This window comes from Canis aureus, chromosome 13, assembly GCF_053574225.1.
Source record: "Canis aureus isolate CA01 chromosome 13, VMU_Caureus_v.1.0, whole genome shotgun sequence".
NCBI lineage: Eukaryota > Metazoa > Chordata > Mammalia > Carnivora > Canidae > Canis > Canis aureus.
In genome coordinates this window covers 67,346,629-67,352,933 of record NC_135623.1, presented here as the reverse complement: position 1 = coordinate 67,352,933, position 6,305 = coordinate 67,346,629, and the positions used below count along the sequence as shown (strand labels likewise).

The following is a 6,305-nucleotide window of genomic DNA, read 5'->3' as shown; positions in this document are numbered from 1 at the left end:
CTTTCCTACCTCCTCACAGGAGCTTCTGCAGATGGCTAACCCACTTGGGCATCTTCCAGGGTTGTCCCTGCCCTGACTCGTTTTTCAGTCATACTGTTGTCTCGTAATGTCTTTGACAATGTCCTTCATGTATCCCTTACAATAGAATAAGACAATAGAATAAGACAAGTAGAACACAAGGGAAGCCACCAAACAATCACTGCCGAGTTCCAAATAGGTTAAGCTCTGAGATTCTACTACCTTTGCTCCAAGTTCTGTGACACCCCAGTGGGATGGAAGGTGAGCTGATTTCTTGAACCTTTCCATTGACCTCATCCCATCGACCAAGTTTCTCACTAGGGGGATGCTAGCTTACAGGATGCCCCCCTCTCCATGTTGCAATTCCTAAAGCTCTGGGACCAGGGTCAAAACTCTTTTTCTATGCTGACTATATGGTTTGCTAACTATCTCTTATTGCACCTACTATGTGCACATCTATACTGTGCCAGATACTCCTAGTCATCATTTTTAATCCTTATTGCTCATGCAGGGGTAAGTGTTATCTCCATTCTGCAAATGAAGTTGTGATTGAGAAGGGTGAAGGTGAGACATTAAGTGACAAATTTGATTAGTGTCTGACTTTCGAGCCTGTATTTCATTGTCTCTTTTTTTACTGTCATCCAACCCCTCATCTCAGCCTAGCCACTGTCATTTGCAGGGTCCCCCCGTGTTAGTTACCTCTTGCTGCATAGCAAGCTTAATGGCTTAAAACAACACACATTTATCGTCTCCGATTCCATTGGTCAGAAGGCTGGCCGTGACTTAGCTGGCTTCTTTGCTCAAGGTCTCACAAAGCGTAAGCAAGGTCTCAGCTGGGCTTCATAACGTTTTGAAGCTTGGCGTCTTCTTTCAGCTGTTGGCAAGATTCATTTCTTTGCAGCTATATGGCTGACAGCTCTGGTTTTATTGGCTGTTGACTGGGGGTCACCCTCATCTCCTAAAGACCTCTCCAACTTCCATGGGCAAAATACGGCTGTCACTTCTTGAAGAGCAGCAGGAGACTCTCTCTGCAGTGTGCTATGAATGGAGTCTTATAAATTTACCATAATTAGAGGAGTCATATCCCACACCTTGCCCATACTCCATTGATTAGAAGCAAGTCACAAGTCTGACCCACACTCAAGTGGAGGGGATCCTGTGGGGAGGATCTTACTGGGGTCACATGAGGATGTTTCTGCTACACTCCCTTACCAGAATTCTCACAAGGCTGCTGGGGAAGGTTAGGAAGGCATAGCCCGGAGCACAAGAGAGAAAGTTCCTGCTGCAGCTGCAGGTTCCAGCTGCCATTTTTCTCCCCCATGTAAGTGGGGAGGATATTATTTATCTACTTTGCAGGGGCAGGGTGACAATTTGGCCATAGAATGCTTTTGATACCCATGATGAAAGGCTCTTTATAAAGCCAAAGTACATTTTTTTCCCCAAAAAAGAAAAATAGAAAGAAGTCATCTGTTGCTAGGGAAACCACAACCTTTTGCTGTGCTTATTTGGAAAAGAGGCATATTCAAGAGTCTTCACCGTAGGAACAGAGATTGTGCTTTATGTTGGTGAGAATAAACAAAGGAAAAATATCAATCCTCTCGAATGAAAAAAAAATCCATTATCTTGTATCTTGCTGAAAAGATTTTATTCTCAGGGGTTCAATTCAAGATTCACCCCTCTTTCCCCCTGCTATTTTTGTCTCGAAATTTCCTTTGAAGTTGGCAGAATCTTTGGGTCTCGGCAAAACGCGAGAAGCTGAAAGGAGACTGGGCAAGCTAGCAAAAACTCCTTTCAGGCTGGCCTGTGTAAGAGGCTGTGGGCTCCTCCCCTTCTGTCCAGATCGTGCCTGGGCACTAAGTCAACAAAGAGTCTCACAGCATTCCCTCTGGTACTCATGCTTAGCATGTCACCAGACTTTTCATATCATTGCTTAAATGATCACATTCTTCTACAGACACTGTGGTTCGAGTCATGCTTCTAAAAAGGCAGTTCTGTTTTCAAGTATCTGGAATCTTAGCTACAATAGTCTGATGCAATTGGACTCAAAACACTGCCTTTAGACCCTGTAGATCCAAGTCTCCATTGTGGCGTGGGAAGCGCTTCCTCTTCGAGTGCCCTGGTGAGCGGGCCCCAGGAGCACAAGCCTCCCATCCGCAGGGCCAGGCTGCCTGCCACCGTCTCTCGAGGCCCAATGGAACTACTGGTTACAATCTCTTCAGGGATTTTCTGGGGATATCTTACTTGTGGAAGGGTGGAGGGGAGACAGAATGGGGCTAGGAGGAGCTAGTAACTAGAATGTTCTGACCTACAGAAATATTGTTACATAACATTGGTGTATGTCTGAGAACATGACTCTGGGTTATCTTCACTTAAAATCTAAAAATGAAGAGAAAAGGCTTCTGGAAATTGAGGAGACTATTAATTTGGATTGGCCTTGTGTGTAGCCTGAATGCCATGAATTCCTCTCCTGTTAGTCTCTGTAGGAAAAGTATCCCAAAGTGGATTTTATGTCTTCTCTCCCTAGGTAAAGAACTGTGTGTTGTTGAAGACTGTTTTCTCCAACTCCTTCAAAATGTCCATGATCATCAAGAGGCTGGGGAGAGGAGTGTGGATTCAGGAACCTGAGGTATCCAACACCCATGTTCTGGGTAAGTAGAGCCTCGCAGGGGGGTTGCTACAATGCGAACGGTAGATAGTTACCTAAGAAAGGGAATAACTATTTTATTTCTACTTTTTGTCTGGAATGTTCTTCTCATACTTCTTTTCTCTGTGAGACTACTTGTGTCCTCACGAGGCACTATTTTATTCATTATTGTGGTGACATTAAAGCTTTTTAATTCAAGCTGTTAAATTCTCTCTTGGAAAAATTCTCAAATGATTGCAGCTATAGTTTAAACCAATCTTACACTGAAGATCCTAAATATAATTCAAATAGATGTGGAATAAAAAATGCATTTTTTGGTTCAACTTAAAAGAGTTAAAATGTGAAACTTGAAACAGTGGTTAGAATTACTATTTTGCCATAGTCATTTGTATCATAATAAGAAAGAATTATATGAACTAGATTTCTAATTATCATTCAATCTCAATAGGGCTTAAATTTATAACTTTCTAAAGGAAAAAACAGCCATTTTAAATTCTGCATCTGCCCACAAAAGAAACATTACATGAAGCCAGATGTGTGAATTATGGCAAATTATATGGAAAACTTTAGGGAATATGAGAAGCAGGAAGGTTTGAAAAAAGCAAATGTGCCATTGTATTCCCCAATTTTCAATATTACTATACTAATAACTGAAGAAACAATGATTTTTGTTAGAAGCTAGGAGTGAAAATGCTAATATTCTTCTAATTACAAGTTATGGGCAGCATAATATGTTACTAATAGCACTAGATGCTTTGTTAGTATTCATAGTGTAAGAAAAAAAATCAAAACCACTCAGTTTGACATGGTTGCATATCAATAAAGCTTAGCTGTTTTTAAGCTCTTCTTCAAAAGTAAATCTGACAGGCTAGTTTAAAAATATCTATCTACAATCTTTGCCTTGTAGGTTTCAACATTGATGTGAGATAAAAAAAGCATCAAGAAGGTAAATGAAATGGGCAGAAAGAGTAAGAAAAATTGGAAACACTTAACTGTGGTTAGCTTGGTCTGCCTGGAGATAACAGACTGTATGGCTTACAGTGGTAAGTTAACTCATCAAATGTATTTACTGATAGTTCATCTACTTGCTATTTTAGATCGATTCATAGCCTAAATATAACGCTCTGGGAGCAGTAGTTTCATAAAGTGGAAAAGAGAATTAAAAATTAGATATAATTCTAGAAAACAATTCAAGAAAAAATTTGCTAGGTTTGAGAAAAATCCATCTTTCAATGTCAAATTAAACTTAATTCTATGGCTATATTAACAAGTTAGGAAATGACAGGTGTTGGCAAGGATGTGGAGAAAGGGGAACCCTCTTACATTGTTGGTGGGAATGCAAGCTGGTGTAGCCACTCTGGAAGACAGTATGGAGGATCTTCAAAAAGTTGAAAATAGGACTACCCTATGACCCAGCAATTGCACGATGAGGTATTTACCCCAAAGATACAGATGTGGGGAAACAAAGGGGCACCTGCATCCCAATGTTTATAACAGCAATGTCCACAATAGCCAAACCATGGAAGGAGCTGAGATGTCCATCGACAGATGAATGGATAAGGAAGATGTGGTGTCTATATATATAGACACACACATACATACAATGGAGTACTACTCGGCCATCAAAAAAAAAAAGAAATCTTGCCATCTGCAACTACATAGATGGAACTGGAAGCTATTATGCTGAGTGAAATAAGTCAATTGGAGAAAGACAATTATCATATGGTTTCACTCATATGTGGAATATAAGAAATAGTGAAAGGGACTATAAGGGAAAGAAGGGAAACTGGGGAAAAATCAGAGAGGAAGACAAACCATGAGAGACTCTTACTCTATGTTGGCGAATTAAATGTAAATAAAAAAAGAAATTGACAATTAACATGGCGAAGTTTCAAATACATGACTAGAAAATCTCCTATTCTTTTTCATTGGCCAGATACTGTCATGTGACTTGTCACGCCGCATTTGTCGTGGAGGGTGAGATAGTCACAGACTCTGCTGCCTCTGCCTTGTTTTGCTCTGTGGAAGAGGAACAGACATGACATCAGATTTGTATTTTTCAAATCTCACACTCCCTTTGTGCATATACAAATGCAGATACGACATTTTATAGTTGAAATGTACTTTACCGATCAACGAATGATAGATCTGAGACCTAGAGATATAAAGTGGTTTGCCTCAAGTCATGAAGACACATAGTATTGGAGCCAAGACTAAAGTGGAAGATTTCCTGGTACTTAGTTCAGTGCACTCACAGCACGCCACTGAAGCACCAGAATTCGTTTTAATTGTAGGAAGTAAATATAAAAGTGTTATACTGTGATTTTTGGGACTCTTTGTGGACTTCCACAGGACACGTTTTCCAAATGATTTTGGAAGCTTACGTTAACACCTGCTGCTTTTAAATAAATGAAAACGTTTTCATTCTTTATAAATTTTTCCTGCTTCCACTATAAGTGCCAACAACGGTACCCAAGCTGTCAGTATCTCCATTAAAAAAATACAACAGAAAGTGGTTTAAAAAGTTTTATTAAGGAAATGATGAGCTGAATTAGAGCCAGAATTGTGACTTGGATGTGATTGGTTACTAATTTCCATAGTTTGTCATCTTTCGCTTTCCCACAGATAACTGCACTGATAGAGACCCCAAGAAGATTGAGCAGTGATTTAAACATCTTTTATTGAGGTTAGCATGTTTAAAATGAAGCAAGAAATGCATCTGGTTAGAATTCAGAGTCTTTGCAGTGAATTGTTTCAATAACAATGCTGATGCCAGTGGATTTTAAATATTCTTAAAAGGGTTTGCAAGTGCACACCAACATTAGGGAATAGCCCATGGTCACTTGGAGCTTAGTGGTAAGTGCTAATGTCAAGGGTTCCAGCCAGTATTTTCCCTGAAATCCCAAAGCCATTATTTGATAGAACTCGAATTCAAACTTGCCTTGTCAGATAGACTGAGACAAATCTAGCATATAAAGGTTAGTGAGCAAGAAATCATACTGAACTGAACTTTGCCTTCTCAATAAAGAGAAGTTCTTTTTTTTTGAATTTGTTATAAAACTGCTTTATTTATTTATTTATTTACTTATTTATTTTTTTGGTATTTTTTTTATTGGAGTTCGATTTGCCAACATATAGTATAACACCCAGTGCTCATCCCGTCAAGTGCCCCCTCAATGCCCATCCCCAGTCACCCCATCCCCCCGCCCACTTCCCCTTCCATTACCTTTTGTTCATTTCCCAGAGTTAGGAGTCTCTCATGTTGATAAAGAGAAGTTCTTAAAGGAACTGCTTGTTGGGGACCAGAATTTGGCCTTGACATCCTCAGGTCAGGCTGCGGATCTCAGCTGCTGTCTTACTACAACTTGGCATTTTTAGGGACTTGCATAGCCCATAATATGAATCCATACTTAACTCTTTAATATGATTCTGATCACAGTTAGAAGCATGAAGGCTAAGATAATATTTTTGTGGTTTTTAAATCTAGAAAAAAGTTTTAATGAGTAAGGTTCGGTGGGACATTTTCCTCTCAATTTTGTCACTTTGATGTTGTCACCTGGCATAACACAATGAGAATACAGCCAGATCTTAAAACTAGGTGCCCATATCTTACCCCTATTTGTGATACGTAGAGGTTGGCGAA

At 39.7% G+C, this 6,305-nt stretch overlaps 1 long non-coding RNA gene across 3 annotated transcripts in view; it reads left to right on the top strand.

The window, feature by feature from the left end:
• Positions 1-212: 212 nt before the first annotated feature.
• Positions 213-6,305, top strand: part of LOC144282643 (uncharacterized) — a 43,176-nt gene continuing 37,083 nt past the window's right edge. Inside the window, exons 1-4 of one of the 3 annotated variants that reach the window (XR_013351140.1) lie at positions 213-279; positions 2,543-2,666; positions 3,570-3,705; positions 5,288-5,348. This is a non-coding gene — a long non-coding RNA (uncharacterized LOC144282643). Of the gene's footprint in view, positions 280-2,119; positions 2,222-2,542; positions 2,667-3,569; positions 3,706-5,287; positions 5,349-6,305 lie in introns of those variants that run through there. The other 2 variants (XR_013351141.1, XR_013351142.1) reach the window with 2 other exon arrangements.